This window comes from Panulirus ornatus, chromosome 67, assembly GCF_036320965.1.
Source record: "Panulirus ornatus isolate Po-2019 chromosome 67, ASM3632096v1, whole genome shotgun sequence".
In the NCBI taxonomy this organism is placed as follows: domain Eukaryota; kingdom Metazoa; phylum Arthropoda; class Malacostraca; order Decapoda; family Palinuridae; genus Panulirus; species Panulirus ornatus.
In genome coordinates, this window is record NC_092290.1 from 6,085,589 (window position 1) to 6,103,265 (window position 17,677).

The following is a 17,677-nucleotide window of genomic DNA, read 5'->3' on the forward strand; positions in this document are numbered from 1 at the left end:
ATCATCGTACAAACAGCAGATTGATTGTCCACCACCTCACTGGATGGTGAGGTACTCACTCGCTGACAGCTACTTACTCCTCCTCACGCCCACATCTCGCCACACTCCTCAGAGATACTAATACCTCCTGTAAACATGACTGTTTGACTTTCTCCTCTGTTGGTGAAGAAGGCAGGCTTTGGGAGGGTTGGGTAATAGGGAGGTGGTAGGGTTTTGGACTTGTGATAACACATATAAGGCTGCCATGGAACACATACAACTGGGCAGGACGTGTTGTGGGACCAGGGTAGGACGTCATAGGGATATAAGGACGGGACATGCTGTGAGACTGTATATGTTTTTGACATTGATTTTCTGTAGTTTTGCCATTTTTTTTAACGGTAATATCTGTTCCCAGTTCCTGAGTCCAAGGCAGTTCACGAGCAGTCCTACATTCATAACAAAATTACCAACAAATCACCTACGCTCATTGGGTATCACTAACAAGATAATTTATTAATCATATCACAACTTTACTGGGTTTGATTTATTGTTTAAAATGCTTGCCACGGTTTATTCTGGTGTTTTTATGATACCTTGATATTGGCCTGTTGATGCGCATACTGCTGCCAGTAATTTGAACCTGCATTTAATTCTAGGAAGGTAAATAACATTGCGATGGAAAAGACATCTTCGGGAAACATCCTTGGCCAGCGGCCTGAACAAGTGAGACCTCAGGTGGTGGTACGAGGTACTACCCTCTTAGCGGTAAGTGGAATTTTATGTAGAATCTAATGCATATTTTTTGTCCCCCCCCCTTTTCTTGCGTAGGATTCCTGTCTATTTTCGTGAAGTGTAGATCCAGATAGGTTGATGTATTTCTTCCATTGTATTTACTTGTGGGTGAAGGCAGATTTATTGCTGTTAACACGGAAGCATTTTCATGGTGAAAAAAAGAAAATAACGCCTTCTTTATAGCAAATGTCCGCAACGCTTCAGGTAAAGTTTTCTCACAAATTGTAGTCTCCCACCCTGTGGATCTTGTACAAGGATGTACAAAAAGAGAAAATGAATGAAGACTGTATTTGTCAATCAAGGGAAAAGATCTGTACATCTGACGGATCCATAGAGGACAGAGAAAGCTTTTGAAAGGGTTGGAATCGTTCAATTATAAAGGCGCACACTTACAGGTTAAATTCTAGCAGTGGAGGTCATTGACCAGTGCCCCCCCCCCCCCACTTAAAACACTGACGTGGCTTTGCTACGTGGTAGGTAGCTATGTGGTTGAAGGTCAGGTGGGTAGGTGAACTGCAGATGAAGGAATTATTATTTGTTAACTTTGGTAAATTCTAATAATTATTTTACAGTAGGGAATCATAGGTTATTGACTGATAAGGCTAGAAGGTACTGTGGCTGGGCTGGTGGATACAGGAGGGGAGTCAGGGTTGTTGTTATCCTTACAGAATGAGTTTGAAATAACTTATAAGTTAATCACGGTTAAAAGAGGAATGTTACTCATATATATGCCATCATGTCTATCCTAACTACCTGCCACATTCATATTAGTACTTTGATGATATTTTCTTTTGTTCTATCAACGAAATGATATACAGATATACTTCATTAGTGACTTTATCAGTAAGAAATTGTATTGGATATGTGGCCTACCCTTCCCCGCTGTTCTCTTCAGCGGCTTCCCCCAGCTGTTGAACATACAACAGCTTCACTTCCCTCACACTCAAGATGCCTTTCTTCATGAATTTTCTGCTTGTCTCTCTCCCTCCCCACGCCTCCGTAGTCCTGGACTCCCACCCTCCCCGTTCTCCCGGGGATGGAAGATGTTTCTCTCCTGTCTCAAACATTTCCGAGATTTTCACATCGTGTTCAGCATTCTGCGAAATCTCAAGGCATTCCGAGTGTGCCGTCAGCCTCTGGTATTCCAAGAAAGATTCCAACTTTTACGAGAATAGTGGCTATAGCGATTTCACAGTAACATTATATATATATATATATATATATATATATATATATATATATATATATATATATATATATATATATATATATATATATGTGTGTGTGTGTGTGTGTGTGTGTGTGTGTGTGTGTGTGTGTGTGTATTCCCATGAGTCCACGGGGAAAATGAAACACGAAAGTTCCCAAGTGCACTTTCGTGTAATAATCATATCATCGGGGGAGATACAAGAAAGAAATAGAAGTCAGCTGATATACAACGAAGAGACGTAGCATATATGCATGTGTGTGTGTGTGTGTGTGTGTGTGTGTGTGTGTGTGTGTGGAAGTCAAATAATCGGGGGAAAATATATGAGTATGACAAAGGTAGTGGTTTGTAGATTGTAGAAGTGTCAATGGGTACTACGCCATGGTAGTGTCATTGGGCAGTACATCGTGGTGTTAGTGGGCATCAAAGCAAGCGTAGCATCAGTAAGCAAAATATATATGTGCTGGGGAGGAGGAGTAAGTGGACGAAACGAAACGTCAGTAGCAAAGGCGACATGATCCACTCCCCCTTCCCCTGCAGGAGAACTGTTTACGTTCTCGGAATCCCTCACCAGCCAATAAACAAGTAAAGCCATACCAAATAAACCGATAAACCCCTACCACTGGAAAAAAAACCCAGTAAAACCATATGTAAAACTGTGTACGTCAGTAAACCAATATAAGAAAAATCATACCGGACAATAAACCAGTAAATATCTTGATATATTGTATAGTGTAATTTTGTATTCGTTGTCTGAAACTGGTTTGATCTCATAGCGAGCGTTTTGAACTAATGGCTTCCTATATGCATTATTTTGTTAAATGTGATATTATTATTATTATTATTTTATTATTATTATTATTATTATTATTATTATTATTATTATTATTATTATTATTATTAAAATTATTATTATTGTTATGCAAGAATCCATGTTCTATGCCTATATTGAAAAATTTTGAAATATCGAGGATGTTGAACAGGTGAGGGGAAAAATAGTAACTTCATATTTCTTGGAAATATTGGCCGACGTTAGGGCAAAAATAATTATAGTGAAGCCTTTTATTGGCTCCGTGGATGCCAAAATATTTTCAAAATATATTGACGTTCAACTTTCGTGGAAGTTTGTGGCTGGAGTGGTTTAAACCTCACAGGAGAAGAATGGCTATGATGGCCTTGTGTTCCTTGGGGACACGGGCGAATGTGTCCCGGGACATGGTTTGAGAGTATCATGGGACATGGTTGAGTATACCCTAGGACACGGGCAAATTGTGTCCCGGGACGCGGTTAAGCCTTATGACTTTGGACATGGGCGAGTGTGTCTTGGAACGGGCGAGTGTCCTGGGACTTTCGAGTGTGCTCTGGGACATGGGCGAGTGTGTCTTGGGACATACGGCTGAAGGTGGGTGTTCGGGCGGCTTGCGCTTCGGGAACACATCTGCGTGTTCCCTCACCCTCGGGGGGGGGGGGGGGGGGAAGAGTAGCTGCTTCCCCTAGTTTTTTGCGTGAAGACCAACAACTCGAGGATCAACCGTTATTATGGTGTATCCTCCACGAAAGTGAAGCTGTGGAATTTCTTCCTTCATTCACTCTTTCTTTTTCTTCTTTTTTTCTCTCTTCTCTGATCAAAGATTATGGATTGGAAGCAATGGGAGGCAGGCCCAGACAAGGTGGGAATTACTGCCTCTGCCAATCTCTCACGAGGCGACACTGCCAATTTTCCCCTCCCCCTCCCGGAGCGTCCCTGAAGTCTTTTGACTTCCATCAGAGCCACCTGCCACCCCGACCTCTGACGTCACTCGCACTCCGGAAGGCAGGCCACCCCCCCCCACCCCCCAACCCCCCCACAGACCCCTCCTCTAACCCCTCCCTCGAGGGATGGGGGGGGGGGGGGTCCGCTATAATACCCTAGGCTCTACGGCAGCAAGTTAGAAATAAGCAATAAAGGGAAAGCTTCTTAGTGAGGTCCAGGCTGCTTAAAAGAACCTCGTGAGGGTACGGGTACACACACACACACACACACACACACACACACACACACACACACACACACAAAATCTATGGCGGATGGTGGCTTTCAAAGGCTGTGAAGATGACACAGCAACCGTGAACAGCAGATATTAGGTCGTCATTTCCCTCGTGTGTCGGAATGATTGGTATATAATCACCACAGGCGCCCATCGAGGGAAAGGCCAGGGTTCAAAAAAAAATGTGGTGTGTGACTCGTTTATAAGCGGCTTGGGTTGGTTTTAAGCGGCTCCCCTGGGAATGGGCTTCCGTGTGTGATTCTGTGTAGGATGAGACCGTCTGGGGAAGTACGTCACAGGGGGTCGAATATCGTGAGATGTTACTTCGAGCCAAGTGCCGACCGCTCGTACGACGGAGACAAGTGAAGAGCGGTTGTAACGGTTATCTTAGAAGTAGTGAGATGCAGCAATGGTTATTCTGAGGAATATATATATATATATATATATATATATATATATATATATATATATATATATATATATATATATATATATATATATATATATATTATATATATATATTTTACTGAGATCCTGCGTCTCGATCATTATTTTCAGTGGGCCACAACTCGACCCCCACCCCTTCCTCCCCCTAACAGTGGACACCACTGAGTTAAGTAGGCTAGGGATTTACCCACTGTGGAAGAGAGAGAGAGAGAGAGAGAGAGAGAGAGAGAGAGAGAGAGAGAGAGAGAGAGAGAGAGAGAGAGAGAGAGAGAGAGAGAATTTTCCAGCACATCCCTCGTAAAGTTTCGGAACCATTTCTACAATGTCGACGGTGACCATTCCTCTGTAGTATTATGTCAGGTGAGAAGGCACAACAGCCACTCGGAGGGTGGGATATAGTGAGGGTTATTAAGCAAGAAACTGCGTGTTGCGATGTGGTAGAACAGGACTTCTGTGGAGCGTTGTGGTGGAGCGGGATACGCGAAGGCACCGACATTGCTCTGGCAGTACATCGGGTTTGGTAAAGTTGTGCGATGGAGGTAGGTGAGTGAGTGAGTGGGGTGGTTGTGGTGGTGTCACGGGTGTAGAAGTTGTGTGATGGGAGATTTAGAAGGGAGGGGATGTGGTGTGGGGCATAGAGGGTGTGTGAGGGGTCATGGTTGTAGAGGATGTATGATGGTAGGAGGTGGAAAGGGGGGCGTCATGAGAGTAGAATTTTTCCCTCACCCTCCTTCCTCCCTCCCTCTCCGCGTATCGTGCAAATAAGCGATTCCGTAGTCAAATATAGACACAGGACCAGCAGATTAATTCTCTCTCTCTCTCTCTCTCTCTCTCTCTCTCTCTCTCTCTCTCTCTCTCTCTCTCTCTCTCTCTCTCTCTCTCCTTCCTCTTAACTTCTTCCTCACTCCATCTGTGTCTCTACTTCCCTCTCTCCTTTCCTTCTAGACTCTTACAACAAGCGACCACGGAGTCTCCTTTTTTTTTAAAGCCTTTCAAAAGCCTTTTTAAAGCCTTTAAAGCCCTTTTAAAGCATTTTAAAGCCTTTAAAGCCTTTTTTTTAAAAGCCTTTCCTCGGAAGACTTATTTCTAAGTGGAGATATTTCTTGTAATGCCTCATGGTTGAGGTCGTCCTAATGTCTCGATGTCATCTTGTGATCAGGTTTTTGTGGGTTGAGTTCCGCTGCGTGTTTCCCAGGTCGGGGTCTGACCAGGGCTCAGGTTATACAGTGGGGGTTCGAGGACCATCTTCTGTCCCCCCTTCCTTTCTTTCCCTCGGAAGAGTGGCGTGTTTACGGTAGGTAGATTGTGGTCTTTGGGAACGTTCCCGCCCGCTCTGCAGAGACGTGTGGAACGAGTTGGTGATCTGGGAGAGCTGTTTGCCGGGCTGGGTTTAATCTGTTGTGTGGGAGATGTGGTGTAGACGTGTTAAGTATTATGCATGTCCCCCAGCTCGTGTGGATAGGGTGAGGAGGGGGGGTCATGTTCTTTGTGGTAGGGTGTACTGTGGTGAGGGTGTGGTGGTGGTAGGGTGTGCTGTGGTGAGGATCTGGCGGTGGTAGGGTGTACTGTGGTGAGGGTGTGGTGGTGGTAGGGTGTACTGTGGTGAGGGTGTGGTGGTGGTAGGGTGTACTGTGGTGAGGGTGTGGTGGTGTTAGGGTGTGCTGTGGTGAGGGTGTGGTGGTGGTAGGGTGTGCTGTGGTGAGGGTGTGGTAGGGTGTACTGTGGTGAGGGTGTGGCGGTGGTAGGGTGTGCTGTGGTGAGGGTGTGGTGGTGGTAGGGTGTACTGTGGTGAGGGTGTGGTGGTGGTAGGGTGTGCTGTGGTGAGGGTGTGGCGGTGGTAGGGTGTGCTGTGGTGAGGGTGTGGTAGGGTGTACTGTGGTGAGGGTGTGGTAGGGTGTACTGTGGTGAGGGTGTGGCAGGGTGTACTGTGGTGGGTGGGAGTGTGTGGTAAAGGTGGGCAGTACCTTAACATGGCTTGCCACACCGGGAAGGGAGGGGAGGGGTGAAACACACACACACACACACACACACACACACACACACACACACACACACACACACACTTAATGTCATTATTGGTGTAATTCCACAATCATGTGAGTACATTACGTACACAGCATTTACATAAACACGTTAGTGGCCACCATTACGGAGCAGCGGGAGTTGATTGACTGTGACACCCGACCATTGTGCCTGCCCTGCCCTGCCCTGCGTGTGGTGGATGTCGAGTGGATGACTAGATCCAGCCCAGGTAAGTCTTCCGTCACCCGTACCTCGTGTGGTGGATGTTAGATAGATGGGGAAATAGATAGAGGGAGCTCGGGTATTGCGTTACCACACCACAGCACCCCTTCCCTCACCCCACCCTTACCTCCTGTGATGGACGGGAGGTAGATAGATGGAAGACTGGACTTCCGTCAGTCGTCAGTGTCCCGATAGACAGTCGGATAGATGGGGGAGATCATACGCCTAGGGGTGATGTCGACAGTGGGGGAGACAACGATCCCACTGGAAATAACTGACACCCCGCCCCCTACACACACACACACACACACACACACACACACACACACATGTAGCGGAGGGTTGGGGGTGTCTAATGAGACAGATAGACAGGTGGAGGACCGATATCGGTTCTTCCACCCGTCCAGAAGGAGCAGCATGACAGAACCATACCCACGTCCCTCATTTGGTAGCCCCGTACCCCCCCCCCCCCGGTCCAGCAGCAGGCCTTAGGTGGGAGGCAGGTAGGGGGGGGGGCGGGGCGGGCAGGTGTCACCACCGAGCGAAAATTGCTGCCAGATGTCGCCGGGAAGATGAACGGGTGGGATTTCATTCCCAGGTCATTCAAAAAGAGAGAGAGAGAGAGTTTCTCTCGCCATCTCTTCGTTTGTGTGTGTGTGCGTGTGTGACCTTCACTGCTCTCTCTCTCTCTCTCTCTCTCTCTCTCTCTCTCTCTCTCTCTCTCTCTCTCTCTCTCTCTCTCTCTCTCTCTCTCTCTCCGTCGCAGCTTTTCCATGCCTGGCGCTCCGGGAGTGAAGGAGAGAGAGAGAGAGAGACGAGGAAGTGTGTGTATCTCTGGTGTATTACGGGGTGTCATTGTCGTGTTGGTAATTCAGGTCTTTGAGCGCGACCTACGGCCCTGGGGTGGCCCGCCCCCTTGACCTATCCCTTAAGGGGTCAACTCAGAGGCCTGGCCATCACAGCCAAGGGCTACGTCAGGACTCGCACAAAGACGTCTCGACAAAGGTTTGATTTACGGTGGTGTCTCCAAGACGGCCGGGCGCACCTCGGGGGGCGGGGGCGTACCGTGTTACCGTTTTCTTCGCGAGCTGATAGAACACGGAAGGTGCATCGTATGAGAACTGCTTTTTTTTTTAAAAGTCTCGCCGTGTGAGATGCCGCTGTAGGTGTACGGGAGACTTGAGAACCGAATGTAGGGCTGAGAGAACTTGTAGAGGTTGTAAGAGGACGGAGGAGACGCGTCGGTGCCACCACTGGAGGAGGAGGAGGAGGAGGAGGGGGAAGGTGGACGTCTTCATCAGTGCAGGAACGTAAACAAAACTGCCAACAAGAGTCCCCGGGGGTTTAACAAGACGTGGCGCCAAACTTGCATCATTAAGATGTAGCAACAAGTTGATAATGAGGCGAGAGCATATGACGGGTGAGGATGGACTTGGGAGAGAGAGAGAGAGAGAGAGAGAGAGAGAGAGAGAGAGAGAGAGAGAGAGAGAGAGAGAGAGAGAGGGTGGGTTAGCTTTATCCTCATCCCCAGCCAGCCAGACGTGTGGGTCATCCATACTTAATGCCAGACAAACCAGTTGCCAGCGACGCATTCTGCCAGCCGCCGTACAGTAAGAACCACACTAGTCGTAGCTCGCTCTTACTAGCTGCCAAACTGCCAGACACATCGCTGTATATATCTACCAGTACATACGCCAGACAGGACGTTTGAAAGGGTCTTGAATACGTCGCTAGAGGGAGATGAAATTCCCAGGGGAATTGGACGGGGAGCGGCTGTCAACGTACCTGTCTTTTAAGAAAGGTGACGGAGTTTTTGTGCTGAACTATAGAAACCAATGTCTCGGACCGGTGGAGTCTGTTAAGATTGGCTACTTGCCAATACCTTTAGTGATAGACAACATGGATTCCAGGAGAGGAGGGTCACGTGTATCAAATCTCCTAAGACTTCTAAGCGAAAGTGAGCTCTGTTTTAGACAAGAGAGGAAGATGGGTTGGATGGTATGTTTCCGGACTGCGGGAAAGCATTTGACGCTGTCTCACGGGAGGTTGGTGAAACCTCAGGACAGTAATATGCTTTACTCACACCCCTACCATCCTACCACACACACACACACACACACACACACACACACACACACACACACACACACACACACACACACACACACACACACCTACCATCCTACCCCGCACACACACACACACACACACACACACACACACCTACCATCCACACACACCTACCATCCACACACACACACACACACACACACACACACACCAGTCACCACACAGACCTCAGCCCTGGCCTGCAGCCACTTCCCCCTCTCACGCACCACCAACCACACGGCTTCCCAATTCCCCCACCTCCACCACCCACGGGAGTTAATCTTCCTCTCGTAATTCCTTTCGAGGGACACCGAGTGGCGGGAGGAATTACTGGACCTGTCTGAGTGACGGGAAGAGTTACTGTACCCGTGAGAGTGACGAGGGAGGTACTGGACCCGCCTGAGTGACGGGAAGAGTTACTGGACCCGCCTGAGTGACGGGAGGAGGTACTGGACCCGCCTGAGTGACGGGAAGAGGTACAGGACCCGCCTGAGTGACGGGAAGAGTTACTGGACCCGCCTGAGTGACGGGAAGAGGTACAGGACCCGCCTGAGTGACGGGAAGAGTTACTGGACCCGCCTGAGTGACGGGAGGAGGTACTGGACCCGCCTGAGTGACGGGAAGAGGTACAGGACCCGCCTGAGTGACGGGAAGAGTTACTGGACCCGCCTGAGTGACGGGAGGAGGTACTGGACCCGCCTGAGTGACGGGAGGAGGTACTGGACCCGCCTGAGTGACGGGAGGAGGTACTGGACCCGCCTGAGTGACGGGAGGAGGTACAGGACCTGTCCAAGTGACGAGAGGAGGTACTGGACCCGCCTGAGTGACGGGAAGAGGTACAGGACCTGTCCAAGTGACGAGAGGAGGTACTGGACCCGCCTGAGTGACGGGAGGAGGTACAGGACCTGTCCAAGTGACGAGAGGAGGTACTGGACCCGCCTGAGTGACGGGAGGAGGTACTGGACCCGCCTGAGTGACGGGAGGAGGTACAGGACCTGTCCAAGTGACGAGAGGAGGTACTGGACCCGCCTGAGTGACGGGAAGAGGTACAGGACCTGTCCAAGTGACGAGAGGAGGTACTGGACCCGCCTGAGTGACGGGAGGAGGTACTGGACCCGCCTGAGTGACGGGAGGAGGTACAGGACCTGTCCAAGTGACGAGAGCCACGGGAGTTACGAACACTCAGTCTTTTGATCCTCAAAACACTGGGGGGACCCTGAGGCCATTTTTTTTTTCCTTTCCTCTCTCCCGAGCCTCGCCATTCCAGTCCTCACTCTGTCTGAAGTGTATGGGGAGTTCAGTGCTGGTGGTGTGAGACACAAAGACCCGGGGAAGAAGAAGGAAAAAAAAGAAGATATAGGTTGATTCATTCGGCATCCATATTGGTCCTGTGATTTACATATCCATTTAGTGTTTCATCTGTGTCGTTGCCGTACGCCGGCAGCGTGTGGCCATGAATATTAAAACCGCCCCTTCGGTAGCGTGGTGGTGAAGATCCCTTAAGTGCGATGGTGCCCTACCGACGACACGGCCGCGCCACCTTTAGGGGTGACGGGTGCGCGGCGCGAGGGCATTGCCTTGACCCGAATGGGTTCAGATCAAAGGCCAAGCTATCTTCGTAGGCAAGGGTCGTACCGTCGTGCTCACGAAGTCGTGCCGTCGTGCTCAGAGGGATCCAACTGTCGTGCTCACGACGTCGTGCCGTCTTGCTTGAGGGTCGTACTGTCGTGCTCAGGGGTCGTACCGTCGTGCTCACGAAGTCGTACCGTCGTGCTCAGAGGGATCCAACTGTCGTGCTCACGACGTCGTGCCGTCTTGCTTGAGGGTCGTACTGTCGTGCTCAGGGGTCGTACCGTCGTGCTCAAGTGTTCAAGACGTCTAACAACTGCTACTCTGATTTAGCCCCTGTCTCGTGCCGTGACACCTCACCTCACACGAGGTGAGGTGAGTGAGGTGAGGTGAAGCTGAGATGGGATGAGGTGGGGTGAGTGAGGTGAGGTGAGGCTGAGGTGGGGTGGGGTGAGGCTGAGGTGAAGTGAGGTGTGTGAGGTGGGGTGAGGTGAGGTGAGGTGAGGCTGAGGTGAGGTGAGGTGTGTGAGGTGGGGTGAGGCTGAGGTGGGATGAGGTGAGGTGGGGTGAGTGATGTGAGGTACGTAAGGTGAGGTGAGGTGAGTGAGGTGAGGCTGAGTTGAGGTGAGGTGAGGTGAGTGAGGTCATGCTGAGGTAAGGTGAGGTGACGTGAGGCTGAGGTGAGGTGAGGTGTGTGAGGTGAGGTGAGGCTGAGGTGAGTGAGGTGAGGTGAGTGAGGTGAGGTGAGTGAGGTGAGGTGAGGACTGGGGAGGGGAAGGTGAGGGGCTTGGCTGGCCCCAGCGTCCGTAGCACCCACAGGATGCCGCTGCCGCTGCTGCTGCATGTATAGCGGGCTCCCGCTTGGTGTGTGTGTGTGTGTGTGTGTGTGTGTGTGTGTGTGTGTGTGTGTGTGTGCCGCTGCCGTCATGCACCGCCCGGCAATTGGGGTTTGGATGGGACAAATTAGTCAGGACCACCCGCTGCCCTCCTCCTCCCCCCCTCGCTCAGGACACCTCCTCCTCCTCCTCCTCCTCCTCCTCCTCCTCCTCCTCCTCCTCCTCCTCCTCAGGTCCTCCCTTCCCTTCCTCAACCCACCCTCACGCCCCCACAGACTCACACACTCCTTCCTTTCTCCTGGCAAGATAGTGGGGCCTCCCGTTCTCATAAGATAATTATAAAGTAGTTATCACAGGCTGGCGGGGAAATAAAATAGTAAACGACACATCACCACCAACGCGGGTAGGGTGGGTGGGAAGGCAGGGTGGGTTGGGAGGTGGGTTGGGTGGTGGGTGAGCGAGCGAGGTGTTGTGTTGCCACAGTCGTGGCTGGTGATCGTGTTGGCTGGGCAGTAGACCCAGAATTATTATATTACCGACCCCCCTCCGGCCGGGCAAGCGAGCTCTTCCGAGATGTTGCGTGTGTTGGAATCTACGGGCGAAGGAGGGCGGTGATTGAGCCGATGTATTTATGCAGTATTGTAGCGTGGTGATGTATTTATACAGTATTGTATCGTGGCGATGTATTATGCAGTACTGTATCGTGGCGTTGTATTATACAGTACTATATCGTGGCTTTGTATTATACTGTATTGTATAATGGCTTTGTATTATACAGTATTGTATCGTGGCGATGTATTATACAGTATTGTATCGTGTGTTCATAATTGTACATCACACAACCAGCGCTGTGGGAGCGCGTTGTACCCACCGCCAGACATACCTGTAACCCGCCCTGATTCTCTCACTCCTGCAGCGCCTTCTTCTGGTGTAATGGCGTAGTTAGTTAGTTGTTTGGGAGCCCTAATGCCAACCGGGTCGTAATGACTGTACCCGATAGAAAAGGGAATCCACGAGCCTCCTCCTGCAGGACAGCTGACCACGAGCCTCCTCCTGCAGGACAGCTGACCACGAGCCTCCTCCTGCAGGACAGCTGACCACGAGCCTCCTCCTGCAGGACAGCTGACCACGAGCCTCCTCCTGCAGGACAGCTGACCACGAGCCTCCTCCTGCAGGACAGCTGACCACGAGCCTCCTCCTGCAGGACAGCTGACCACGAGCCTCCTCCTGCAGGACAGCTGACCACGAGCCTCCTCCTGCAGGACAGCTGACCACGAGCCTCCTCCTGCAGGACAGCTGACCACGAGCCTCTTCCTGCAGGACAGCTGACCACGAGCCTCCTCCTGCAGGACAGCTGACCACGAGCCTCCTCCTGCAGGACAGCTGACCACGAGCCTCCTCCTGCAGGACAGCTGACCACGAGCCTCCTCCTGCAGGACAGCTGACCACGAGCCTCCTCCTGCAGGACAGCTGACCACGAGCCTCCTCCTGCAGGACAGCTGACCACGAGCCTCCTCCTGCAGGACAGCTGACCACGAGCCTCCTTCTGCAGGACAGCTGAGCACGAGCCTCCTCCTGCAGGACAGCTGACCACGAGCCTCCTGCAGGACAGCTGGTGTGACGCAAGTGGGGTCACAGACGACTTAAACAAAAACTAAAAGAGTAAGACTCACAGTTCTCGTCCCGTGGCTGAGATACACCAGTGGTGGTTGACCATCGGTGTTACTTACGTGCGTCGTAAGTAGACAACAGGTTGTCAGTGGGTCGTGCCTGCGCGCGCCAGGCGGCTCAGCCGAGAGTGTGTGTGTGTGTGTGTGTGTGTGTGTGTGTGTGTCTGGGATGAAGATAAACTCGTATTATCCCGGAGGACAGGACGAGGAGGAGGACAGGGGGGCGTCGGCTGACCCCATCCTTTTCCTCCTTCCCCCGGCTGGGCACGCCCGAGGCCTCGGCCGACCGATAAATCAATCCGTGGCAGGTTACCCGAGGAGGAGGCGCCCTTGGCCAGTCCCCTGGGTGGACGTCTCTGGCCAGGCTCCTAAGCTGGGGTCGACTCCCGGGTCCCAGTCGCCAGGTTTGACGCCCCTGTTATCCGGAGACGTTCAGGGTCGGCCAGCCGACGCAGCTCAACCCCCTTAACCATCCCTTATCCACGAGCCCTGAGCCTTAACCCCTACCTCGTCGCCCTTAACCACAAACCCTGAGCCTTAACCCCTACCTCGTCGCCCTTAACCACAAACCCTGAGCCTTAACCCCTACCTCGTCGCCCATAACCACGAGCTCTTGAGCCTTAACCTCAACCTCGTCGCCCTTAACCACGAACCCTGAGCCTTAACCCCTACCTCGTCGCCCTTAATCACGAGCCTTGAGCCTTGATCTCCTCGCCAGCTCCCTCCTCTGGCCCATCTCGTGTCTCTGACCTGTGGTTCATAGTGTTAGCCCTTAAACCCTCTATTTTAAACCCTCCGTCCCTGGCTCATATATCACCCAGCCCCAAAAACTCCGGCCATCTTCAGCTCACCAGCCCTGGTTACCGTCGAGCCCTGAGTCACACCCTCCTGGCCCAGTGCCCTCATTTGCACATCTCGAACCGTAACTCTGTGTGTGTACTTTAAGGAGCTATGACCCCCTATTCCTGTCGTGAACTTGTTTCGTGTTAGGTCATCCAGTTCAAAGAACCTTCAGGCTCTCACTCAAATGAACATCTAAAAGTCTCTCTTTCACGCGACTATCAATTAAAACGTAATGCAATAACGCTCTCTGGCCATCTCTCCTACTTACGTAAGTATACTTATGTGTATCTCTCTTTCTAAACCAGGTATTCCCAATCACCAGTCCTTTTTCAGCACACAGATCTAAGGAATGGATTTCGTGTTCACTTCGATGTGATATATACACACCCATGACGGACGCGAGCGAGCGAGCTCCCTCCTCCCTCTCCCTGCCCGCCGTGCTGAGGGCTTGTGTCAGTGGCGGCGCCTTCGTCGGGCAGGTGCCTCGACCCGGGTCATTGGTTTTATTTGCACATTCATGAGGCTCGGGGGGGCCTCCTCGAGGCGAGACGGTCATGAGGATGTGTGAGGTGGTTTCCACCAGGATGGATGGGATGTGAGGTGGGTGTGTGGGGTGTCCTGAAGGGTCGTCTGGTCTGCCTGACCAAGGGGACTCTGGCGGGACTGAGGGGCGGTGTCCCTGGACCTGAGGGATTGGGGAGGAGGAGGAGGGGGAGGGTAGTGAAGATGCTCTTGGTGAGGAAGGGTGTGTGTGTGTGACGTCAAGACTGTCATAGAGGAATACCCCAGAGCTGCTCATGTTATTCTCTCTCTCTCTCTCTCTCTCTCTCTCTCTCTCTCTCTCTCTCTCTCTCTCTCTCTCTCTCTCTCTCTCTCTCTCTCTCTCTCCTAGTAGTGTACATGGAAGGTTGGTGGGTGGTATGGAAGGGTGGCTGCGTGGTATGGAAGGGTGGGTGCGTGGGTGGTATGGGTGGTTGCGTGGGTGGTATGGAAGGGTGGGTTGGTGGGTGGGTGGGGGCTCGCCACACCTGGTGGTGGTGAGGACCTAAAGTCAGTGTCGGGGGCACGGTGATAGATGGCTGGTTCCTGGCCTCCATGCTGAGTGCTGGTCGGGTTGGACGCTTATGAAGAAGGATGGAGTGGAGGAGGTGGTGGGGGCAGCGGCAGCAGCGGAGGAGGAGGAGGTGGGAGAGGCTTTGTGTCTGGGGAGGAGCTTATGGTCGGCTTGCTGCTCCTTGCCCAAACTTTTTATAAACCTTTTTATATTTTCTTCGTCAAGCTTACTTGCCCTCCCACAGCTTGCGGGCTTCTCACAGCTGAGCGGCACCCATACAGCTTACTGTCTCCCCACAGCTTAAGTTTCCCCCACACAACTTACGTGCCCACCCCCAAAGCTTACTCCCCCCCCCTCTCTCTCCACAGCTTACCGCCCCACCCCCTCACACTTTGTCCTCCCCACCCCACCACCCACACACAGCTTCTCCTCCCTCCACACATTACCCTCCCACCACAGCTGAACGGTTCCCCCCCCCCCACTTCGCAACCCCTTCGTTCCACACCACAGCTTACGCCCCCTCCCTCCTCCCCACACACACACACAGAGCATCTCCCTCCCTCCGTTTGAAGCCACAAAATCTTTTGATTGAATTCCACCCTCAAATTAGCCAGGGAACTATTTTTAAGGCTGTTAACTGTATGCATAGAGTTTTCTAATTTAGAACCACCGCTCCTGCTGACCTGTCGTGTGTGTGTAGTGGTGTGGTGTGGTGGACCGCGTCACCGGTGACGTGTGACGCGTCACAGGCGAGAGTTGATTTACGTGTGGCGCGTGACGCCTCGTACACGCGCGAGACCAAAGTGTGACGCGTTGTGCTTAAGCGCAAACCGTGACGTGGGGGTTGTGACGGGCGAAACTATGATATGTGATGCGTCACACGCAGGCGAAGCCATCACCAGTGACACACACACACACACACACACACACACACACACACACAGAGGCTAACCTACCACGCGTGACGCGTCTAACACAGGGCAGAACAATTACTTGTCTCTGGTGTTGCGTCACACCACAGGATGCGTCTCGAACGCAAGCGACACCAGACGCGATTGCAAACCGTTGCGTATCAGGGTTCGAAACCCCCCACCACCGGCGCCTCACACTCGTACATGACAAACGAAGGTTTTTGTAAACAACACTGGACTGTCCATCTGTGGTGTCAGAACTGTAATGAAGAAGGAACCAGCACGTGCGCTTAGGTTCGAATCCTGGTCGCGGCAGTGGGTCCACAGTCAACGCAGCAGTTCATCCACCCTTAGGGGTTGGTCAAGAAAATGGGTACTTGGCTCAGGCTAGGATATATATATATATATATATATATATATATATATATATATATATATATATATATATATATATATATACATATATATATATATATATATATATATATATATATATATATATATATATATATATATATATATATATATATACAGCGTTAATGGGATGGACATGATTAGGGCCTCAGTTGTAAATTAAGGTCTGCAAGGAGGCAGTACTAGATCCGTTTTCTATTAAGGAGTCCGGATCGACTCCCAAGCCCATCTAGGCGCCTCGCTGTGTACCGCAAACTCCTTCTTCCAGGGTTACCTACGACCATGGGCATGTAGTAGTGGTGGTGGGAACACCAGGCTGGAATTACTCTATACCTTCTTTTTTTTTTTTTTTTATCACAGGAGAGACTGGGAGAGTTGTAGGGTTGTAGCGTAAAAATTCCCGCGGTTTATTTTTATCGCTGAGATCTATTTTAGGAAATGTCATCATGGCTCTGGCCAAGGTGTATGTTATTGTTAAACTTTTTACGGTATGGCTTTGTATATATATATATATATATATATATATATATATATATATATATATATATATATATATATATATATAGATAGATAGATAGATAGATAGATAGATAGATATAGAGATAAACGGGTAGATAGGTGAATGTAGGAGTCATTTAGTGTGGTATATACTGTACTGTGTTAGATACCAGTGAACTTAGTGGTGTAGGACGAGAGAGGACGGTGTTGGGTCGTGTGTTGCTGAGGCTGGCCGGCTGGCTCGAGGGGAACGTGTTGCGCGACCCGACGCGCGGTCTTTGTTGACGTCATCGCCACCTTGCGCGCGCCGCCGCCGCCGCTATGGAGTGACGTCACTTTGAATGTACCATTCGTTAAAAAAAGAGGGTGTTTTTACACCCCACCTCTCCCCCCTCCCGCATTATGTATTTCCCTGGGTTCATAAATAGCGCGATGACGTCGCTTGTAACTGTACCCGTAATTAGAGATGATATTAGCAGGTGCCACCCAGCGCCCCCAACCGACCCCATGACTTCATAGCTCCACCGCGTGACGCCATAACTCGCCCCGTGACGTCAGGCTTTGCCGCTGTTTTGCATACGTAACGATTTGGTCGACCCCGACGCTCCCCCCCCCCCCCTCCTTCCCCCCGGCCATGTAGCGTCGCTGTTCATCCCGTAATGGCTGTGTATCGCTCCCATTTTAACGACGTGCTGTCCCGTGACGTCACGCTCTGTCCCGCGACGTCAACAAGAGTGTAAAACTCTCTCCCTGTAACACACACACACACACACACACAGGCTTATGCCAGGTACCCACTCCATCGACCAGTTCCAATGGTAGGATGAACAGCTGGGTGGACTGTGGACCGGCTGCCGCTGCCAGGATTCGAACCTATGCGGATGAGATCCCAGGCGGGCCCTGTACGTCAGTCAGGCTGACCACTACACTAAGGAGGTCCATGTGTGTGTGTGTTTGTGTGTGACGCCCGGACCAGAGCCCGCAGCTGTCAACGTTGACACGGTCAGGAGGGCGGCCCTGGGAGACGCCACACCTGACGGAGGAGCTGAAGGCGGGGATCAGGGAGGTGGTGAC

The 17,677-nt window shown here is 51.3% G+C and overlaps 1 protein-coding gene across 1 annotated transcript in view; it reads left to right on the top strand.

The window, feature by feature from the left end:
- Positions 1–637: 637 nt before the first annotated feature.
- The window catches only part of LOC139747070 (glutamate receptor ionotropic, NMDA 2B-like), a gene marked incomplete at its 3' end in the record, with an annotated part of 143,801 nt that continues 126,761 nt past the window's right edge, over positions 638–17,677 (top strand). The window contains exon 1 of the mRNA XM_071658861.1: positions 638–747. The remainder of the gene's footprint in view (positions 748–17,677) is intronic.